Source organism: Pseudorca crassidens, chromosome 2 (genome assembly GCF_039906515.1).
Source record: "Pseudorca crassidens isolate mPseCra1 chromosome 2, mPseCra1.hap1, whole genome shotgun sequence".
Taxonomy (NCBI): domain Eukaryota; kingdom Metazoa; phylum Chordata; class Mammalia; order Artiodactyla; family Delphinidae; genus Pseudorca; species Pseudorca crassidens.
Genome location: NC_090297.1, coordinates 65641290 through 65665844, shown reverse-complemented (window position 1 = coordinate 65665844; position 24555 = coordinate 65641290). Strand labels below are relative to the sequence as shown.

Genomic DNA, 24555 nt, shown 5'->3' with positions numbered 1-24555 from the left:
TAGAAAGAATTTAACTTTTTAAAAAAGTTACTGGATAGAAATCTGTTCATCAACAAATACATAGCTCAAAATTTATATAAATTTTAGCACTTCCTTTCACTCTCAAATGTTTCCTGATCTGGATAAGAAAATAATATTTTATGGTTAAGAAATTTGAAACGTTGACACCTTCAGTTGACTTTTTCTATAAGCCAAAATATTATCAATTGAAAAATTACTCTAAGGGTGCTGAAGTACCTGATAAGCTCAGAGCAAAAGCAAGTTATATATAAGTGAAGGATATTTTCAATTCTATGTTTTAAAATAAAATGTCGTGTGTTAGTCCCAGTTTTCTGAGAAGCAGATGCCAATATAGGATTAAATGTGGAAGGATTTTCTTAAGGGAATACTGTGAGAGGAAATGGGAAGGGATCTAGAGAAGGCTGGGAGAGTTGTCAGAGTGCAATGGAAGTCTAACACTGAGTGAAGGAGGGAGGAAGGAACGTTGGGTGGAAGAGACGTAAGCTGAGGTTGGAGTGCTGTCAGGCACATCTCACAGCCACCACAAATGTGTAAGTATTTCAGCCCAAACATTTCTACAGAGCACTATTTTTTGGCCACCATTCAGAGTACCTTTCTACAATTGTCAAAAAAGTTACCTATGGGACTTCCCTGGTGGTGCAGTGGTTAAGAATCCGCCTGCCAATGCAGGGGACACAGGTTTGAGCCCTGGTCCAGGAAGATCCCACATGCTGCGGAGCAACTAAGCCTGTGCACCACAACTACTGAGCCTGCATTCTAGAGCCCGCGAGCCACAACTACTGAGCCATTGTGTCACAACTACTGAAGCCCACACACCTAGAACCCATGCTCCACAACGAGAGGCCACCTCAATGAGAAGCCCGTGCACCACAACGAAGAGTGGCCCCCACTCACCGCAACTAGAGAAAGCCCGTGTGCAGCAACGAAGACCCAACGCAGCCAAAATTAAATAAATAAATTTGTGTTTTTTTAAAAGTCACCTGTTTCCTTTCAATGTTTCACCAAATTTAGATGCTGCAAATCTGTCTTCTAAATTTTATTCATTCCAGACATAATGTAAACTTATCCAGTTAAAAGTTCCTACAAATTGAATTTTACAAGGTGGAATTAGAGAATTTGGAAATCAAAGCTCATACAATTTATTCAATACTTCCCTTGCTTGTGAGGATAAAGTTCAACATCTTCCATTGTGTGACTTTTTATTTCATAATTGCAATTTTCTAAAAGCTTTAAAAACTGGAGGTGTTGGGTGTTCCATTCATTAAATATTTTCATTTAAGGTCTCAAACTGATTTTGAATAAATTCAACAAAAATTTGGAGTATCTGTTTCCAAAAATAGCCCAATACCATTATTGTAGCTTAGGCTGATTTACAAAATACTTCTTCAAAGGCTCAAGTATTTCTGCAGTCTGACTGGTTATGGATGAAGAGAGAAAGTGCATACTTTCTGAAATGTTTTATAATTCAACATATGCTTCTTTGTTGAATTAACTGCAGTTAACTTTGTAAGTTAATTGTCCTATGTACATATGTATGTTTACATTTTGACAACCAAAGCTTCTATTTAGATTGGCTTCTATTTAAAATATCAGCTGTTTGGATTCAATTGCACATCATATGTGTTCCACAAACAATTCCTAGTATATTTCTATTCCATAGGTTTCTTAATTTACTAAGAACATTGTTTTTACCACAAGGCTGTGCTTCTTAATAAAATCTGTTTCATATTATCATTGTTAAACCCAATAATTTTCTTTTTAGTGAGAAACTTTATCACTGAACTTGTAATTACATTCAAAATATTAGCTGTTTCACTTTGACATAATAAATTCCCAAAAGTTTTACTTTGATTCCATAAATTGGATGAAAAATTGAACCATCATTGGAATAAACTGACTTTATATTTGAATAATTTGATGACATTAATATAAAATTGGTAACATTTGACTACTTGTAAAGTTCTGCTGATGAAGCCAACATGTTCATATTCCTTAATAGTTTCTTACTTATCTGTCTCTAATGCTATTTATTCACTGGTAAAGTGAACTATCACTTCCCTTTCCTATCTACACATAAAAAGTTTGAATAAAAAATGAGCAAGAAATTACTTTTTAATTATTTTTTGATCTAGATGAAAAAAATCATGCTTTCCACTGTAATGTATAAATGTTTATTCTGAAAGTGCACTTGTAAAATTATCAACTTTGGACACAGTCTTTTTCAGAAAACTGCTAATTTTGAAATTAATGATACTGCTTCTTCAGCAGATTTGTGTCTCTTGTATTCCAAGTGACAAGAAATGGCCCCCACGTGGGTTGCAGTATTGACAAATGTTTTGTGCAAAATACATTCTGCTCATCATCAGTTTCTTTGAGAAATGTAAATTCTGTATGAAATTTTTTACTAAATAAAGCATGCACTTTATTTAGATCATTACTGCTGAAAAAGTGTATTGGAAAACACAATACTGTTAATCAAATTATAAAGTAATTTCATTGTACAGTAAATAAACAATTATAAGAAGAGTTTTTAATATATACGACGTACTATAGATCAGGAGTGTTCAGCCTCTATTTTCTGCACATATTTCATGCACACTCAACCAATAATTTTCCTTGTTTCCCACTGACTCTGCCTACTAATGGCCTGGTAGCCTTGGGTGTCTTGAATGTTGTAGCACAAGCCACATCACAATGGCTGGAATGACAGGTGTTGTCAGGGACATCACCGTTGAATAAATCTACCACCACCTGCAGCCAGAGTTACCTGTTTCTATGCTACAGGTAAATAAATTTAACCTCTGTGCTGAAATGCTTCATTTTACCAGTGAGCACCATTATGCTGCCTTTGAAAGGAAGGTATTGGTTTATTGCATCTGGGAGGGGTCAAGACACAGATTCAGGTTATCTTAAGGTCATCTTTCAGATTTCACCATGTGTCAAAGTGAGAAATCTGTTAACTGCACAAACATTTCATATACTGCTAGATGAGACCATGGCAGTAGCTAGAAGTGAAAAGTGGAGATCTAATGTCACACAACAGCTTCCCCATAAAGCAGACTCAGAGATGGAGACTACACAAGAAGTTTGTAGGAGTGTGTTCTTGGATCAAAATATGTGGTAGGAGCAAAAGAAGTAGAACTGGGCAGAGGGAGAACTGAGTAGCAATGCAGTCACAACAAAGGCCCTTGCTGATCCCATGAGGAGCTCTGGAGCTGGGATGGTTCTTATAATTGCTCAAAATAGAAAGAGGATGAGACTTTAACTCCCTGCATTTATCAGTCATTAGATGAGACAATGTGGTTCTGAGGACAAGCTTTGGAATTAAATTAATAGACCATACATTTTAAGCATTTAGAGAAGAATTCAGTTGAGAGCTGTCTGCTGTCAGCCACTACCAGTAGCTGGAGAAATGAGTGCTTTGGTCTTTGGAAGAATCAGGGCAGCATAACTTGGCATCTACTATTTCTCCAAACACAACCCAGCTTATCTCAATGCAACTATTCATAACAACTTCTCATTAAAAGTGAAAAACCTGGAACAATGCTAAACTGGACAGGAGCCAGTATAGCAGCTGTAATTCAGTGCTGAACTAGACAAACTAGCATGTATGACCAAGTACTTCCACTCTCTCTTGGTTCTACTCTTTGGAGAACCTTTGACCACCATTTGATTTCTCTTACCCAGTTTCATCCCCTGCCTACTTCTTAAATATTTATCTTTCCCTAAGAATCCAATCTTTGTCACCTTCTCTTATTACTCTATATTTAGATTAATCTTGTACATATTGATGACTTTATTCATTTAAAAAACTTTTGAGTGGATTTTATGTGATAAACACTGTGCTAATGTCTGGGGGTTAAAAAAAAGATCTCATCTATGTTGTTGCACAGAGGTAAACACATAACCTAGGGGAGTATATAAAAGATTCATCAAGGGGCACCGAATCCAATCATCTGATTGCATTTTGGAAAATCAAACAGGCAGCAATGTGGAAATGGTTTGGACTGGACAAAATGTTATAATTAAAGAAGCTAGGAAGAAAATATGGGGCCTAATCTAAGTCAGTTCAAGTGATGCTGGAGAAAAGAGGACTAATTTGAAGACATTACAAAGAGACATAATATATAGGAAATTGTATATGGAGGTAAAGAAAATGGAGGAGTTATGATGACGACTCTGAGGCTTCTCACTAGGGTAACTGGCTAGATAGTAGTGCCACTCACTAAGAAAGAAAATAATATAGGATAAGGAGTAATTTTAACTTGTTGCATCTGAAGTGTCTGTGAGACACCCAAGAGATAATGTGTAACAGGCAGCTGCATATACACTAGAGTTCAGAAAAGAAATATGGACTGCAGACATACATTCTGGGAGATCAGTATCATACAGTTGATGTGGAAGACATGCAAGGAGATAAGACTAACCACAAAAAGATTATACAGTAAGAAAAGAAAGATAAATTAATCCTAGGAGGACATCACAATTTATAAAGTAAGTAGAGGAAGAAAAGCCTTCCAAGAAGGCTAAGCACTCAGAGGAAACATCTGGAAAGTGAAATACCATGGAAATCAAAGGATTTGATTTGAAGGGTCTGGTTTGAAGAAGACGAGAGTGGCCAAAAAAGTCCAGTGAGGCACTGAGTTTTACAGTAGAAGAAATAAGATGTGTCCATCGATTTAACAACAAAGGGGGCACTGAAAATCTTGACAAGAGCAAGCAGTCTCAGTGGTGGGGCAGAAGCCAGACTTCAGTTGATTGAAGAGTGATTTGAAGAGAAGACATAGTAAATATGAATATAAGACACATGTTCAGGGATATAGGAAGGAGAAGGGATAGGAGGTAAAAAGAAATATAGGGTTGAGATAGGTAGGATTCGTTGTTGCTTTTAAGATGAACATGACTTGAATATGTTTATATGATGATGAAACAGCCAGAAAAGAGATAAAGTTTGAAGATACATGAGAAGAATATGATACCTGAAACAAGGTCACTAAGAAGAAAGAAGAGGACAAATCTGAGAGGAATATACTTAAACAGGAAGGCTATTGGGAGGTTGAAAAAATTAAAGGCAAGGATGGGTGCTATTGTGGGCTGAGTTGTATCCCTAAAAAAATATAGGGATACAAGTTCAAGTCCTAAACGCTGGTACCTGTGAAAATGACCTTATTTGGAAATAGGGTCTTTATGGATGTAATCAAGTTAAAATGAGTCATATTGGATTAAGGGGGGCCCTAATCCAATGACTGATAACCTTATAAGATAAAATTTTGGACACTAACACACAGATACAGAGGGGAGAAGACTGTGTGAATATGGAGATTATTTTAACAAAATATAATATTTTGGTTTGGAACTCAGTTTAGCTAAAGAAATTTTACATTTGTTTGAGGTGGGGGTAATATGCAATATTTGGTTTCAAGTCTCAGGTACTGATAGTGATTGGAAAGTTTGTTCTAGTGAATAGTTTAATCTTTCCTGTAAAATCTTATTGATTTCCATTGTAAATTATTTCATCCACTGTCTTTCATTCCCTATGCCTAGATGATCAGATATTCAAAAATAAGCGAGTTCAAATTAATAATGTTTTACTCTAGTCTTTCTTCAATATTTTTTGGTCAATTGCTTCATTCCCTTCAAACGATTTGTAATGCAAATGAAAGAATCTAATAAGTCACGAGTTAGATTCTGACTTCTTGAATTAACTTCATTTAATAGCTCCAACTACAGGAAAGAGCAGACCTTCTTGCTTTTCGGGTGAAAAGAGTCACAATTTGAAATGTCAGTTGCCTCAGGCAGCACTCACATACAACTCACATGAGTTGTATTTAAACATAGCTTCACACTGAAGCTAGCTTCACACTGAATTATAATAGAGAAGTCACTGAAGTCATCTCTTTTAATCTATAGCAGAAAAAGGAAAAGGATTTTAGTATTCCTTAACTTACGAAAAATGGTTCATATATATATATAATAGTCCACTATATTTATCTTATATAATGATAATTTTTCTCTGAAAAAATCTAAAAATGTGTACAGTTATCCAATAATTGATACAATTTGGTATAATATCAGCATATATATGAATTAATGTGATAAAAATATAGAGATAAAAAATTAGTTCCATAATTATTTTAGTTGGCAACAGTGAAGATTTCCAGTTAATGATTATCTAAGGGAGATAAGACAAAAGCATTTTGAAGTCTAGAAGTATAACTTTGTGAAGAAAATAAAGGCATCCCAGACAGAACAGATTTTAAAAGAGGCTGTCTCCTATTTTAGGTAAATCCAGCTAAAGATCCACAAAACATTCCCAGGTTAGGCCAGCAATATCTTCTCACAATAAATTCTTTATATTACATACATTAACTTAAATTACTTGCTAAATATTTATTAGTCCAAAAAAGGAAATCAAGACTACAAATAGAAACAATTGAGAAAATAACAAAAATGCATCAAATTAAAAATTATTACAGCCTAAGTGATACTCAATAAAAAATGTATAACTTTAAATATTTTTAGTAAAATGAACTAAGAGATAATAGAGGAAAGAAAAATTAGCAGCTCTTTAAAAATGAAGAAAAAGGAATAATATTAATAAAAGCCGAAATTATTATTAGTGAAGGAAAACAATAGGACTTTGTGCTTCAGCCATACTGGTGATTTTTAGTCTCCTTTTTCTGCCTCAGGGCATTTTCATAAGCTGTTTCCTCAAACTGCAATGATATCTGCCTCTTCTTCTTCACCTAAATCACACTTACTAAATCAATAGAGATCTCAGTTTAAACATTATTTTTGCAGAGGTTTCCTTGACACCCATATGGGTTAACTCCTTCTTGTATATGCATCCACACACCCTAGCTCTTATCCCAATTACATTACTTATTCACTGCTAGATTATAAGTATCACAAAGGCAAGGACCATATCTGATCATTTCACCACTGAATCTCTAGTGCCCAATACAGTGCTCTCCATATAAAGTGGGCTTGAAACATTTGTGTGAAATGAATACATAAGTAAATAAATGAATGAAAGATGTCTTGGGAGAAAATACAAACACACAATTTTCCAGAAATTTGAATCCACAAATAAAAAAGAACCACAAATACACAAAATTAAGCACGGGAAAAGGAAAGAACAGATATTAAGGAGACTTTAAAGAGCCATAGGGGTGTCAAGGAAACCTCTCTGAAGAAATGTTTAAACTGAAATCTCTATAAAGATTTAGTAAGTGTTATTAAGGTGAAAAGAAGAGGCAGTTTGAGGAAACAGCTTATGAAAATGCCCTGAGGCAGAAAAAGGAAGGTGGAGTGGGGGGAATCTGTGAGGCTGAAGCAGAAAAAAGTCCTCCTTGGTGCACTAGAAACATTTCCTTTAAAGACAGTAACAAGGGACTTCCCTGTTGGCACAGTGGTTAAGACTCTGCGCTCCCAATACAGGAGGTGGGGGTTCAATCCCTGGTCAGGGAACTAGATCCCACATGCATGCTGCAACTAAGTAAGCCTGCCTGTTGCAACTAAGACCTGGTGTAACCAAATAAATTAAAAAAAAAAAAGACATTATTTAAATAAATAAGTAAAGTCGGTAACAAGTCAGGAAGCCCACTAGCAACAGTTATTAAACACTGACTAGAAATTTCAGTACAATAAATAGGTTAAGAAACAAAAATATGATGTACAGCGATTGTACCCGAAGGGTCAAAATTATTTTTATTTTCAGATGATACTGTTATCCAACTAAAAATGTAAGAGAAGAAATGGAAAAGGCAAAGACTAAGACTAATAGGAGAGTTTAGTAAGATATCTAGTCACAAAACTACATACATTGTTTCATGTTAGTCTCATCCTACTGACAGCAATGCTATTGGCTAGGAATGCTTGGGGCACTGTACTACTTGTGGCAGCTCCCCAACACATTTCCTCCAACAGAGCCAATGTTCTGGCTGGATCTGCCCTAGTGGTTCTTATTATGATTGCAACACATACCTCAGCAACAACTATCAAGGAACATTGAAAAGACAAGGTTATTACTCACAGCTCTTAGAGAATACATGGCACACACCTCAGGGCCACACAGGGAAGTTGCAGGTTGAGAGAGAGGGAGAAAGCATGTATCTGGGGTTCTGCCTTTACTGGGGTCAAGGATGGGGTCCCTAGGGTTTCGCGGGCTTACTCTTTATTTAAAACATAAGAGCAGGAATTAGGGTGCAGGAAGGGAAAAGTCGGGTTACTGTTTTGCTAGCACCTGTGTCATATAGCTGATAATAAGTTGATTCAAGATGGATGCATTTGAAACAGATGCCTCAGCAGTCAAAAGTTAAATGTCAGGCATTTATATTACAATCAAAAAAGCTTACTGTCAGGCACTTATACTACATATATTTATATAGTATAATACTAATTTTTAAGAAGATATATATCTGATTACATTCAAACATTCATGAGTATCTATCTCTGGGTGGAAGAATTACAGATGATTTTCCTTTCCTTTACACCTTTCCTTTACACTTTGATAGAAACTAATTTTATAATCGAGTTATAAAGGTATAAAATAATTATAAACATACCTACTTGCCAAAAAGAGCCTACAAATATAATTATATTCGTATCAGTTATTATACAGTATAAAATAGCCTCAAGTTTTAATATAATTGTGTTTTCCTCCAAAATAAACAACCCCAGACTCTGTAATAATTGGAGACATTTACTTCATCTCTACCTGTATAAGGAGAACCTTCCAGTGGCACTTGCTTGGCTCCACCTTCTACTCCTTAATTTAATTTCCAATTTTGGGAAACATGTCAATCATGAGAGTTACCTGAGAAGAGCAAATAACCAATTTTAAGTCAATAGCCTTAACATTATGTATAAGAATTTATCTGGCCTTTCTCTATTTTAACGTACATCAGCTTTGTAAATGGCTCTTTTTTCCTTCTTTGATACTCAAAGACCTTTTTTTCATTTCATATTTGTGTTTTGGATTGGTCAGACTAGCAGCAGTTAAATAAGAATGAAAGGAAAGAGAGAGGAAAGAAGGAAGGGAGGAAGGGAGGGAGGGAGGGAGGGAGGAGAAAGAAATTCATGAACTTAAAATCAAAAGAATGATAATGGATTAAAGAATGAAAATTTAAACTACACACTTCCTCTGACTTACTGGAGTCTAAATCCCTCTCTATATGATGCATGTTCAAACTGAATATTCATATATTAAGACAGAACAGAGAGGTAAAATGATAATTCAAAAAGAGGGATAACGCTTTTAAAGGCATTTTAATACTTAAAATCAATTGTGTTACTGACACAGGAGTACAGAGGCTATAAAAAATGTTCTGAGTACTAAAGTAATTCTTAGCAACTGCCAATATTTCCAAGTTATTCAGTTTTATTGCCAAAAAATATACTTGTATAATGTTGTCTAAGCTTGTTACAGACATGCCTTTATTACATTATTAATAAATACCATATCCTTTTCTTTTAGGAGATGAAGGGAATAGAATAATAGAAGAAATATCCAATAAAAGGTTTGGGGATTTTTATAAAACTCTAGCCAAAAACATGTTCATTATACTTTAAAAGAGTAAATATTATGGCATATGAATTATACCTCAATTTTTTAAAAAACATTGCTCATTTTGCTATTTAGTGTCTATTATCAAAAGGAGCAACATGACAGTGGCTTAACAAAAGATCTGGAAACTTTAATTCCTAATAATCTAATAATGCAGAAATAACATTAGCATAACCTAATTTGTCCCTTAGATTTTTCTCTCTTTTAAATATCAGCTCTCAACTGACCACTGATTAAGTGCAAGATTCCAATAATTTAATGCTTGAATTCTCTAAAATGCTAATTTATTATTATGAATGCTTGATATAAGACACAGAAGTAGGGGGTGACGAGCAAGACAGTAGAATAGGAAGCTCAAGACTCTCCTTCTCACACTGAGACACCAAATTAACTACAATACATAGATCAATTCCCTTTGTGAGAAAACCCAAAAGTTAAGAGGCTCCTGTGCCACAGGCAAGCATGAAACCAGCTGCATCAAAGCCAACAAGAAAATTCATGGCACCCACTCTCCAGAGCCTCCCTGCCCCAGGTATAGCATGATCAGGAGGAAACTCCCACTCGCCCCAGCTTCTTCCAGAGGAGGGGAAAAGTTGGAGCATGTGTCTAACATTCTGACTTTTCAGAGGGCTGCCCAAGAGACTGGTTTCTGTCTGGTCTGTCTCAGAGGGCATACTTCCAATCTCATTTTATGAGGCCTACATTACCCTGATACCAAAGGCAAAGACAAGAAATAAGACTACAGGCCGGGCTTCCCTGGTGGCACAGTGGTTGAGAGTCCGCCTGCCGATGCAGGGGACACGGGTTCGTGCCCTGGTCTGGGAAAATCCCACATGCCGTGGAGTGGCTGGGCCCATGAGCCATGGCCGCTGAGCCTGTGCATCCGGAGCCCGTGTTCCGCAACGGGAGAGGCCACAACAGTGAGAGGCCCGCGTACAGCAAAAAAAAAAAAAAAAAAAAAAAAAAAGACTACAGGCCAATATCCCTGATGAATGTAGATGCAAAAATCCTCAACAAAATACTAGCAAACTGGATCCAATAACATATTGAAAGGATTATACACCATGACCAAGTGGGACTCATCCTTGGGATGCAAGGATGTTTCAACATTAAAAAAAAAAATGATTCACCACATTAATAGAACAAAGTAGAAAAATATCACATGATCATATTTGACAAAATTTAACACATTTCATGATAAAAACACTCAACAGATTAGAAATAAAAGGAAATTAATTCAACATAATAAAAGTCATGTATGACAAGCCCATAGTTAACATCATACTTAATGGTACAAAACTGAAAGCTTTTCCTCTAAGATCAGGAACAAGGCAAGAATGTCATGTTTGCCATTAATATTCAACATAATACTGTAGTCCTAGCTAGAGCAACTAGGAAAGAAAAAGAAAAGACATCACAGTTTTAAAAAGGAAGAAGTAAAATTATCTCTGCTTGCCAATAACATAATCTTATATGTAGAAAACCCTAAAAGATTCCACCAAAAAGAAAATGTTAGAAATAATAAACAAGTTGAGTAAAGTTGCAGGATAAAAAAGTCAGCGTACAAAAATCAGTAGTATTTCCATATATTAACAATGAAAAATCTTAGAAGGAAATTAAAAAAAAAATCCCATTTAAATATATCATTAAAAAGAATAAAATACTTAGGAGGATCTCCCTGGTGGTGCAGTGGTTAAGAATCCGCCTGCCAATGCAGGGGACATGAGTTCGAGCCCTAGTCCAGGAAGATCCCACATGCCGTGAAGCAACTAAGCCTGTGTGCCACAACTATTGAGCCTGTGCTCTGGAGCCCACGAGCTACAACTACTAAGCCCACGTGCCACAACTACTGAAGCCCATGCACCTAGAGCCCAAGCTCCCCAACAAGAGAAGCCACCACCATGAGAAGCCTGTGCACTGCAACGAAGTGTAGCCTCTGCTTGCTGCAACTAGAGAAAGCCTGTGTGCAGCAACGAAGACCCAAAACAACCAACAATACATAAATAAATAAATAAATAATTTATTAAAAAAAAATATTAAAATACTTAGGAATTAACTTAACCAAGGAAATGAAAGACTTGTACATTGAAAACTATAAAACATTGCTGAAAGAAATTTAAAATAACACAAATAAATGGAAAGACATCTTGTGTTTATGGATTGGAAGACATAACATTGTTAAAGTATCTATACTACCAGAAGTAATTGACAGCTTCAATGCAATCCCTATCAAAATGCCAATGCCATTTTACATTATTCTGCCATTATTACAGAAATATAAAAACCAATCTGAAAATTCATATAGAACCACAGAGGACCTTGATTAGCCAAAACAATCTTGACAAAGAAGAACAAAGCTAGAAGCCTCATACTTCCTGACTTCAAAACATATTACAATATTACAGTATTCAAAACAGTATGGTACTGGCCTAAAGACAGACATATGGACCAATGGAACAGAATAGAGAGCCCAGAAATAAATCCATGCATACATGGTCAAATGGTCTTCAACAAGGGTGCCATGACTAAACAATGGGGAAAGGATAGTTTCTTCAACTAACAGTGCTGGGAAACCTGAATATCCACATGCAAAAAAAGAAAAAAACTGGATCCTTATCTTATACCATACACAAAAATCAACTCAAAAGAGATCAAAGACTTAAATGTAAGACCTGAAACTATAAAACTTAGAAAAAACTATAGGAGAAAAGCTTCAAAACACTGACCTTGACAATGATTTCTTGGATTTAACACTGAAAATACAGGCAACAAGAGCAAAAATAGACAAGTGGGACCACATCAAAATTGGAAGTTTCTGTGCAGCAAAGGAAACAATCACCAGAGTAAAAAGAAACCCTACAGAATGGAGAAAATATTTGCAAATCATATATCTGATAAGGAGTTAATATGCAAAGTATATAATGTACTCCTTACATACAACACAATAACATAAAAACAAATAAACCGATTTTTAAATGGGGCAAAGGACTTGAATAAACATTTCTCTAAAGAAGGCATACAAATGGCCAACAGGTATATGAAAGGATGCTCAACATCATTAATTCTTAGGGAAATGCAAGACAAAACCACAATGAGATATCTCACACCTGTTAGGATTGCCATTATGGAAACAATAGAAAACAACAAATGTTAGCAATGATGTGGAGAAACTGAAACTCTTGGGTGATGCTGGGAATGTAAAATGGTGCAACCACTGTGGAAAACAGTATGGAGGCTCCTCAAAAAATTAAAAAAAGAACTACCATGTAATCTAGCAATTCTACTTCTGGGTATTTATCCAAAAGAATTGAAAATAGTATCTCAAAGAGATATTCCATTCCTATAATCATTGCTGCATCATCCACAATAGCCAAGATGTGGAAACAATCTAATGGCCCATCCGCAGACACATGGATAAAATGTGGTACATACATACAGTTGAATGTCATTCAGCCCTAAAAAGGAAAGAAATCCTGCCACGTGTGACAATATGGATGAACATTGAGGACATTAAGCTAAGAGAAATAAGCCAGTCACAGAAGAAAAACACTGTATGATTCCACTTATATGAGATAGCTAAAGTAGTTAAACCCATAGAAGTGGAAAATAAAATGGTGGTTATCAGGGTCTGTGAGAAGGGGGAAATGGGAGTTGGCTGCTTCAATAGGCATAGAGTTTTAGTCATACAAGATGAAAAAGTTCTAGATATCTGTTGTACAACAATGTGTATATAATTAACAATACTGTACTGTATACTTAAAAGTTTGTTAAGAGGGCAAGTTTCATATTAAGTATCTTTTTTTGCTTTTTTTTTTTTTTTTTTATTTGCGGTACGTGGGCCTTTCACTGCTGTGGCCTCTCCCGTTGTGGAGCACAGGCTCCGGACGCGCAGGCTCAGTGGCCATGGCTCACGGGCCCAGCTGCTCCGCGGCATGTGGGATCCTCCCGGACCGGGGCACGAACCCATGTCCCCCGCATCGGCAGGCGGACTCGCAACCACTGCGCCACCAGGGAAGCCCTTAAGTATCTTTTTAATCACAATTTAAAAAAAAACAGAGCCCATAAATGAGACCAAACTTAGATGGGCAGTTACTCCGAGACAAAGGAGGCAAGAATATACAATGGGGAAAAAACAGCCCCTTCAATGAATTGTGTTGAGAAAATTAGACAGCTACATGTAAAAGAATCAAATTGGACTAGTTTTTCACACCATGCACAAAAATAAATTCAGAATTGATTAAAGACTTAAATTTAAAACCTGAAACCATAAATTTCTAGAATAAAATATAGGGAGCACACTCTTTGACATCTGTTTTAGTAATGTATTTTTGGATATTTCTCCTCAGGCAAGGGAAATAAAAGCAAAAATAAACAAATGGGACTACATCAAACTAAAAAGCTTTTGAACAGCAAAGTAAACTATCAACAAAATGAAAAGGCTGCCTACTGAATGGGAGAAGATTTTGCAAACAACATATCCAATAAGGGTTAATATGCAAAATGTGCAAAAACTCATATAACTCAACATCAATAAAACAAAAAACCTGATTAAAAAATGGGCAGAGGATATGAATAGACATTCTTCCAAAGAAGATATACAGATGGCCAACAGGTACATGAAAAGATGCTCAATATCACAGAAATGCAAATTAAAACCACAGTGAGATATCACCTCACACCTGTAAGAATGACTATTGTCAAAAAGACAACAAATAACAAGTGTTGGTAAGGATATGGAGAAAAGGGAAACCTTGTACACTATTGGTAGGAATATAAATTGGTGCAGCTACTACAGAAAACAGTATGAAGCTTCCTCAAAAAACTAAAAATAAAACTACCATACAATCTGGCAATTCCACTCCTGGTATTTGTCCAAAGAAAACAAATACACTAATTAGAAAAGATATATGCACCCCTATGTTCATTGCAGCATTATTTACAATAGCCAAGATATGAAACGAACCTAAGTGCCAATCAAAAGATGAATGAATAAGGAAGAAGTGGTATATGTATATATTTATACACAATGGAATATTAGTCATAAAAAAGAATGAAATCTTGCCATTTGCCACAGTGTGCATGAACCTAGAGGGAATTAAACTAAGTGAAATAAGTCAGACAGAAAAAGACAAATACTGTATGATTTCACTTACATGTGCAATCTAAAAAACAAAACAAATGATCAAACATAACAAAACAGAAAGTTATAGATACGGAACAAACAGGTGGTTACCAGAGGGGAGGGAGGTGGGGGAAAGAGAAATAGGAAAGGGAGATTAAGAGGTACAAAATCCCACTTGCAAAATCAATGAGTCATGGGTACGAAATGTACAGCATGGGGAACATAGTCAATAACTATGTAATATCTTTCTGTGGTGAGAGATCAAAACTAGACTTATTGTGGTGATCATTTTGAAATGTACTGAAATACTGAATCACTGTGCTGTGTAACAGGAACTGGCATAGCACTGTGGGTCAATTATACTTCAAAAACTAACTGACTCATAGAAAAACAGATCAGATTTGTGGTAAGAGGCAGAGGCAGCGGGTAAGAGAAGAAGGAATTGGATGAAGGCAGTCAAAAAGTACAAACTTTCAGTTATAAGATAAATATGTACTAGGAAAACAAACAAACAAACAGAAAGACACAGAAGTGGCAGAAGTGACATTCCATTGCAGAAGGGGAAGTTAAGAACCTTACTTGCATTCTTAGGAATGAAAGGTCAGGTGATTGCCGCACAGAAGAGTGAAGTCTGGATTTTAGGGTACTTTTGATTTTAATGTACTTCCGTTAGATATGTTCATCTGAAGGAGCCTTGCATAGCTGAACAGAAGAATGACAGATAAGAATCCCCTGGTAGCTCTCAGGTCCTAATCATTCTAGAACATCTATCACGGTGAAACTTTTAAGTATAAATTAGAGAGATTAGACATTACACTTTAGTTTTTAAATGTCTAAAAAATTTCATAGATGTGCTTACTATTCTTCTGTAAATAACTGTATTTCTAATATGCTTAATATAAATGACCTGTATGTTTATTTAAGATTTTTAATTGTAATACTAGATATTCTGTAGTGTCTGCCTCCCCTATAGCCACACCTGACTAGCCTGAGTGGGAGACGTTGTCCCAGGACAACTCACATACAAACTGGCCAGGGATCTACAACTTAAAATAACTTAGTTTAAAACTCTGGTTAAAAACTGAGTTAAGGGACTTCCCTGGTGGCGCAGTGGTTAAGAATCTCCCTGCCAATGCAGGGGACATGGGTTGGAGCCCTGGTCCGGGAAGATCCCACATGCCCCGGAGCATGTGGCATGCCCCGTGTGCCACAACTACTGAGACTGTGCTCTAGAGCCCGTGCTCCGCAGCAAGAGAAGCCACCACAAGGAGAAGCCTGCGAACCACAGCAACGAGTAGTCCCTGCTCACCACAACTAGCGAAAGCCTGCACTCAGCAACGAAGACCCAACACAGCCAAAAATAAATTAATTAATTAAAAAAAATTGAGTCAAATTTTTGACTGGATGCCATGAGGTAGAGAGAAGTCTAACCAACTGTAGCTCTGTGCAAGCCAAAGTTCTGAGGGAACCAGAATTATGAGTCTAAGTGTTTCTGGAGTGTTGCCTCAGTCATAGATAGAAGAATAAAAAATTCAGTTTGCCATATCTTTTAGGATATCCCCTAAAACTGACATAGAGCTATTGTATTCACACTTATACAAAAGGCATCATACAATATATACACATACTTTTCATTCTTCTTTTGGAAATACATACAGTTCCTATCCATATTTAAAAGTCAGGAAAGCCCTCTTCTCTCAATTTTGCTTTTACTTTTCTCTTAAATGTGTAAGTCAGTATTAAAGATCAATGGTACTGAGAATGGTAAAGCCTGGCAAAAGGGCCACTATAAACTTTATAGAGTAGATAGAATTTTTACAAACAGTAATTTAATATAATTATGTAGAAACTGTACTTTTGAAACCATCAAAAAGGCCATTCTCATCGAATGACATCTGTTTGACTGTTTACTGGGATTATACAAACATGTCCCTCACCAGTGACTTACCTGTAGAATTTATCTCTGGTGAAACTGCTTAGCAGGCCAAGTTTGTCCTTGGCGCCTCCCCTTACTCACCTCTCGGCCGTCCAGTACTGCTGTGTTACATCCTTTGTACTTCCCCAATCCTTAAGCCATTGCTCTAGGATTTTTCTAGATAAGCTTCCTCCTTAACAAAATGTAGCTGCCCTGAGCCCAGCCAGATTACAGACTTAGGCATCTAATAAAAATGAATTTACTTAAAAGATTTATGACTGATAATATCAGTAGTTTCAAGCATAAGCCTTCCAGATAACACTTAGGCCTGAAATGCACAAACTTAAAGGAAAATCTGAGTGGGAATTTTAGGCAGCATTTGAGACCTATAAGCCTTTGGCCTACTCACAACACATAGAGGTCAACATGCAATCTGTGTCTAGGGTACTATGAAGAGCAGTAAGATATTTATTTGAAACTCATACTTTTTCAATTATTAGTGTATAATGTATAGAACATTTTTCTTTAAATCAGGACATTTATAAAAGCTGTTGAATATATTTTCAGTGCCATTAGACTTCAAGTGATTTTACTGAGGGATTTTCCATGAACATAAGAATGTATAAACTACACTCTGGCAAAGATGTTATACTCAAGTCTGAAGGCAGCTGAGCACACAGACAAAGGATATGGACTGTGGACTCATCTTTGGTTCAAATCATTGCTACTCAGTGACTATATGACCTCTGGCAAGTGGCTTAACCAATCTAAACCTCAGGTTCCTCAACCATAAAACAGAGATTAAATAATAGAGAATTTTGAGGATTAAATGATAAAATGCATGTAAAGCACTCATCTAGTATAGTCGAAGTACATAAGAACTCAATATATATTAGTTATTATTATTAATCAGCAGATTGTGTACTGAATATGTTTTTGATGTTTACCATTCATAGTGGCTATAATTTAAAAATATTTTTTTAAACTAATGCAGCACCAATTTTGACTTAATATATTCTGGTTATTATATTCAAAATGAAAATGACTTTACTAGTTTTTTCGATTAAAAAACACCTAATCAGACATTCGAATAACAAAGAAAATTATAAAGGAAAAAATCACTCAAATTTATACATGTAGAGATATACCTCATTATTACTTTAATAATATTTTTTGCCAAAACAGGATTAATCTACCATCTGTTTCAGTTTTTGAGATATAATCGTAGAGCTCTTGTTTCTTGATTTCTATTCATAAACTAACCATGAAAATGGAAAGGTAGCCTCTCTTTTTGGAGAAGCAGGAGAGAGAAGTGAAGCCTCTGGTACCATCCTGCCTGGGTTCAAATTCCAGCTTTACTACTTACTAGACATAGCATTGTGGGTAAGTCACTTAAGTGCTGCATCTCAGCTTCCTTATCTGTGAAATGGAGTTATTGGAAGGATTAAAGGAGTTAATACAGAAAGTGCTTAAAGTAGTGCCTGGTACATAGTAAGAAGTATATAGGAGTTAACTATTATTATATATGGTCATTCAAATGTACCTATGATATATTGTTATACAAACAAAAATCAGCTCATAGAACAAGTTATATAAAATATTTCCCATTTGTATAAAAAGAACAAAGTATATAATAATACATCTATTTATATACATAAGCATAAAATATTTTAAAGTCTCTATATACAACTGCTAATGTGATTATCTTTTTTTTTTAGTTTTGTTTTATTTGACTATATCAAACTATTTTATTACATCTATTCAGGCACAATAATTATATAATTCTAAAACAAAACAAAACAAGTACTTTCTGAGAAATATAGTATCCTCCTTTCTCCTCTATCCTCTTCCTTCTCCCCACCTCACAGTTGCCCACTTGTATAGTTTTAATTTTTCCATTAAGATATAAATGCATAAATATATAGAAGTGCATAAACTATATGAATTATATTCACTTCCTTGCCAAAATAAAGCTAACTGCACAAAGTATTCTGATAGTCACTGACAATTTAGGTCTGCATAGTTAAAAGAAGTTACTCCTTATGTCACAGCTGCCCAGTGCTCTCTTAGGAGGATGCACTTGATTTATTCAATCCGTGTCCTATCGACTGATGTTTCAATCTTATCACCAAAAATGCTGCAAAAATAGGTTTGTGTTTATGAAAAAATCTGCTTTTAATCTTTATATAAAATTGGAATAATTATTAGGAAAGCAAACAAATTTCCCAGCCCTAATGACAGGTACTCAATATTTTATATTCTACAGAGTCCTCTGATTGCAATAATATCAAACTCCAACATTCCCTCTAAATTTAAAAATAATGCTTTTTACTAATCTAAATTTTTAATAGATCTTTATTGGACTATAATTTCTTCACCATACTGTTTAGTTTCTGTTGTACGACAAAATGAATCAGCCATATGCATACATATATCCCCATATCCCCTTGTTCCTGAGCCTCCCTCCCACCCTCCCTATCCCACGTCTCTAGGTCATTGCAAAGCACCAAGCTGACCTCCCTGTCCTATGCTGCTGCTTCCCACTAGCTATTTTATACTTGTTAGTGTATATATGTCCATGCTACTCTCACTTCACCCCAGCTTCCCACTCCACACCCCGGACCTTCAAGTCCATTATTTATGTCTACGTCTTTATTCCTGTCCTGTCCCTAGGTTCTTCAGAACCACTTTTCTTTTTTAGATTCCATATATATGCGTTAGCATACGGTATTTTTTTTCTTTTTCTGACTTACTTCACTCTATATGACAGACTCTAGGTCCATCCACCTCACTACAAATAACTCATTTTCGTTTCTTTTTATGGCTGAGTAATATTCCATTGTATACATGTGCCACATCTTCTTTATCCTTTCATCTGTCGTTTGACATTTAGGTTGCTTCCATGTCTATGTCCTGGCTATTGTAAATAGTGGTGAAATGAACATTGTGGTACATGTCTCTTATTGAATTATGGTTTTCTCAGGGTATATGCCCAGTAGTGGGATTGCTGGGTCATATGGTAGTTCTAATTTTAGTTTTTTAAGGAACCTCCATACTGTTCTCCATAGTGGTTGTACCAATTTACATTCCCACCAACAGTGCAAGAGGGTTCCCTTTTCACCACACCCTTTCCAGCATTTATTGTTTCCAGAATTTTGATAATGGCCATTTTGACCAGTGTGAGGTGATACCTCACTGTAATTTTGATTTGCATTTCTCTAATAATTAGTGATGCTGAGCATCTTTTCATGTGCCTCTTGGCCATCTGTATGTCTCCTTTGGGGAAATGTCTATTTAGGTCTTCTGCCCATTTTTTAATTGGATTGTTTGTTTTTTTGATATTGAACTCCATGAGCTGTTTGCATATTTTAGATATTAATCCTTTGGCCCTTGGTTCATTTGCAAATATTTTTTCCCATTCTGAGGATTGTCTTTTAATCTTGCTTATGGTTTCCTTTGCTGTGAAAAAGCTTTTAAGTTTCATTAGGTCCCATTTGTTTATTTTTGCTTCTATTTTCATTACTCTAGGAGGTGGGTCAAAAAAGATCTTGCTGTGGTTTATGTCAAAGAGTGTTTTTCCTATGTTTTCCTCTAAGAGTTTTATAGTGTCTGGTTTTACATTTAGATCTTTAATCCATTTGGAGCTTATTTTTGTGTATGGTGTTAGGTAGTGTTCTAATTTCATTCTTTTACATGTAGCTGTCCAGTTTTCCCAGCACCACTTATTGAAGAGGCTGTCTTTCTCCATTGTATGTTCTCCTTCCTTTGTCATAAGTTAGGTGACCATATATGCGTGGGTCTATCTCTGGGCTTTCTATCCTGTAAATATTGATCTATATTTCTATTTTTGTGCCAGTACCATACTGCCTTGATTACTGTAACTTTGTAGTATAGTTTGATGTCTGAGAGCCTGTTCCTTCAGCTCCATTTTTCTTCTGACTACTTTGGCTATTCAGGGTCTTTTGTGTTTCCATATGAATTGTAAATTTCTTGTTCTAATTCTGTGAAGAATGCCATTGGTAGCTTGATAGGGATTGCATTGAAGCTGCAGATTGCTTTGGGTAGTATAGTCATTTTCACAATATTGATTCTTCCAATCTAAGAGCATGGCATATTTCCCCATCTGTTTATGCCATCTTTGATTTCTTTCATCAGTGTTTTATAGTTTTCTGGGTACAAGTCTTTTGCCTCCTTAGGTAGGTTTATTCCTAGGTATTTTATTCATTTTTTTTGCAATGGTAAATGGGATTGTTTCCTTAATTTCTCTTTCTGATTTTTTGTTCCTAGTGTATAGGAATGCCAGAGATTTCTGTGCATTAATTTTGTATCCTGCAACCTTACCAAATTCATTGATTAGCTCTAGTAGTTTTCTGGTGGCATCTTTAGGATTTTCTATGTATAGGATCATGTCATTGGCAAACAGTGACAGTTTTACTTCTTCTTTTCCAATTTGTATTCCTTTTATTTCTTTTTCTTCTCTGATTGCCGTGGCTAGGACTTCCAAAAGTATGTTGAATAAGAGTGGCTAGAGTGGGCATCCTTGTCTTGTTCCTGATCTTAGTGGAAATGCTTTCAGTTTTTCACCATTGAGTATGATGTTTGCTGTGGGTTTGTCATACATGGCCTTTATTATGTTGAGGTAGTTTCCCTCTATGCCCATTTTCTGTAGAGTTTTTATCATAAATGGGTGTTGAATTTTGTCAAAAGCTTTTTCTGCATCTATTGAGATGATCATATGGGTTTTATTCCTTAATTTGTTGATATGGTGTATCACATTGATTGATTTGTATATATTGAAGAATCCTTGCATTCCTGGGATAAACCCCACTTGATCATGGTGTATGATCCTTTTAATATGTTGTTGGATTCTGTTTGCTAGTATTTTGTTCAGGATTTTTGCATCTATGTTCATCAGTGATATTGGTCTATAATGTTCTTTCTTTGTGATATCTTTTTTTGGTTTTGGTATCAGGGTGATGGTGACTTCATATAATGAATTTGGGAGTGTTCCTCCCTCTGCAATTTGTTTAAGTTTGAGAAGGATCAGTGTTAGCTCTTCTCTAAATGTTTGATAGAATTCGCCTCTGAAGCCATCCATTCCTGGACTTTTTGGAATTTTTGGAACTTTTTGGAACTTTTGTTGGAAGATTTTTTTTTTTTTTGCGGTACACGGGCCTCTCACTGTTGTGGCCTCTCCCGTTGCAGAGCACAAGCTCCAGATGCACAGGCTCAACACCATGGCTCACGGGCCTAGCTGCTCCGTGGCATGTGGGATCTTCCCAGGCCAGGGCACGAACCCGTATCCCCTGCATCAGCAGGCGGACTCTCAACCACTGTGCCACCAGGGAAGCCCTGTTGGAAGATTTTTAATTACAGTCTCAATTTCATTACTTGTGATAGGTCTGTTTATATTTTCTAATTCTTCCTGGTTCAGTCTTGGAAAATTGTACCTTTCTAAGAATTTGTCCATTTCTTCGTGGTTGTCCATTTTATTAGTGTATAATTGTTTGTAGTAGTCGCTTATAATCCTTTGTATTTCTGTGGTGTTTGTTGTGATTTCTCCTTTTTCATTTCTAATTTTATTGATTTGCATCTGCTCCCTTCTTTTCTTGGTGAGTCTGGCTAAGGGTTTATCAATTTTGTTTATCTTCTTAAAGAACCAGTTTTAGTTTTATTGATCTTTGCTATTGTTTTCTTTGTTTCTATTTCATTTATTTCTGTTCTGATCTTTATGATTACTTTCCTTCTACTGACTATGGGTTTTCTTTGTTCTTTTTCTCTGGTTGCATTAGGTGCAGGGTTAGATTGTTTATTTGAGATTCTCCTTGTTTCTTGAGGTGAGATTGAATTGCTATAAATTCCCTTCTTAGAACTGCTTTTGCTGCATCCCATAGGTTTTGGGGCATCATGTTTTCGTTGTCACTTGTTTCTGTGTATTTTTAAATTTCTTCTTTGATTTCTTCAGTGATATCTTGGTTAATTAGTAGAGCACCATTTAGCCTCCATGTATTTGTGTTTCTCTCAGTTTTTTTCCTGTAACTGATTTCCAATCTCACAGCGTTGTGGTCAGAAAAGATGCTTGATATGATTCCAATTTTCTTAAATTTTCTGAGGCTTGATTTGTGACCCAAGATGTGATCTATCCTGGAGAATGTTCCATGTGCACTTGAGAAGAAAGTGTATTCTGCCACTTTCAGGTGGAATGTTCTATAAATCTATCTGGCCTATTGTGCCATTTAAAGCTTGTGTTTCCTTATTGATTTTCTGTTTGGATGATCTGTCCATTGGTGTAAGTGGGGTGTTCAAGTCCCCTACTTTTATTGTGTTACTGCCGATTTCCCCTTTCATGATTGTTAGCATTTGCCTTATGTATTTAGGTGCTCCTATGTTGGGTGCGTAAATATTTACAATTGTTGTATCTTCTTCTTGGATTGATCCCTTGATCATTATGTAGTGCCCTTCCTTATCTGTTGTAAGAGTCTTTATTTTAAAGTCTATTTTATCTGATACGAGTATTGCTATTCCAGCTTTCTTTTGGTTTCCATTTGCATGGAATATCTTTTTCCATCCCTTCACTTTCAGTCTGTATGTGTCCCTAGGTCTGAAGTGGGTCTCTTGTAGACAGCATATATATGGGTCATGTTTTTGTATTCATTCAGCGAGCCCGTGTCTTTTGCTTGGGACATTTAATCCATTTATATTCAAGGTTATTATCGATATGTATGTTCCTATCACCACTTTCTTAATTGTTTTGGGTTTGTTTTTGTGGGTCTTTTTCATCTCTTGTGTTTACCACCTAGAATAAGTTTCTTTAGCATTTGTTGTAAAGCTGCTTTGGTGGTGCTTAATTCTGTTAGCTTTTGCTTCTCTGAAAAGCCTTTGATTTCTCAAATCAAATTAGATACTTGCTGGGTACAGTAATCTTGGTTGTAGGTTTTTCTCTTTCATCACTTTAAGTATATACTGCCACTCCCTTCTGGCCTGCAGTTTCTGCTGAAAAATCAGCTGATAACGTTATGGGAATTCCTTTATATGTTATTTTTTGTTTTTCCCTTAATGCTTTTATATTTTTTTCTTTGAATTTAATTTTTGTTAGTTTGATTAATATGTATCATGGATGTTTCTCCTAGGGTTTATCCTGTATGGGACTCTATGGGCTCCCTGGACTTGGGTGACTCTTTTCTTTCCCATGTTGGGGAAGTTTTACACTATAATCTCTTCAAATATTTTCTCAGACCATTTCTTTTTCTCTTCTTCTTCGGGGACCCTATACTTTGAATGTTGGTGTGTTTAGTGTTGCCCAGATATCTCTGAGATTGTCTTCAATTATCTTCATTCTTTTTCTTTATTCTGCTTCTCGGCAGTTATTTCCACCATTTCATCTTATAGCTCACTTATTCATTCTCCTGCCTCAGTTATTCTGTTATTGTTTCCTTCTAGTGTATTTTTCATTTCAGTTATTGTGTTGTTCATCTCTGTTTTTTCTTTAGTTCTTCTAGATCTTTGTTAAACATTTCTTGTATTGTCTCAATCCATGCCGCCATTCTATTTCTGAGACTTTGGATCATCTCTACTATCATTACTCTGAATTATTTTTCAGGTAGATTGCCTATTTCCCCTTCATTTATTTGGTCTTGTAGGATTTTACCTTGCTCCTTCATCTGTGAGATATGTTTTTGTCACCCCCCCCCCTTTTTTTTTTGATGAGTGGGACTGTGTTCCTGTCTTACTGGTTGTTTGGCCTGAGGCTTCCAACAGTGGGGCTTGTAGGCTATTGGGTAGAGCTGGGTCTTGGTGCTGAGATGAAGACCTCCAGGAGACCTCACTCCAATGAATATTCCCTGGGGTCTGAGGTTCTCTGTTAGTCCAGTGGTTTGGACTCGGAGCTCCCACCACAGGAGCTTCAGCCTGACCCCTGGTTCATGAACC

General features: G+C 35.9%; 1 long non-coding RNA gene across 1 annotated transcript; it reads right to left on the bottom strand.

Moving 5' to 3' along the window:
* Positions 1–5661: 5661 nt before the first annotated feature.
* On the bottom strand, positions 5662–17405 carry LOC137218884 (uncharacterized). Its single transcript, XR_010940907.1, has 3 exons — positions 15291–17405; positions 8741–8839; positions 5662–5925 (listed from the first exon to the last, which is right to left on the bottom strand). It is a non-coding gene; the product is annotated as an uncharacterized lncRNA (long non-coding RNA).
* Positions 17406–24555: the final 7150 nt, after the last annotated feature.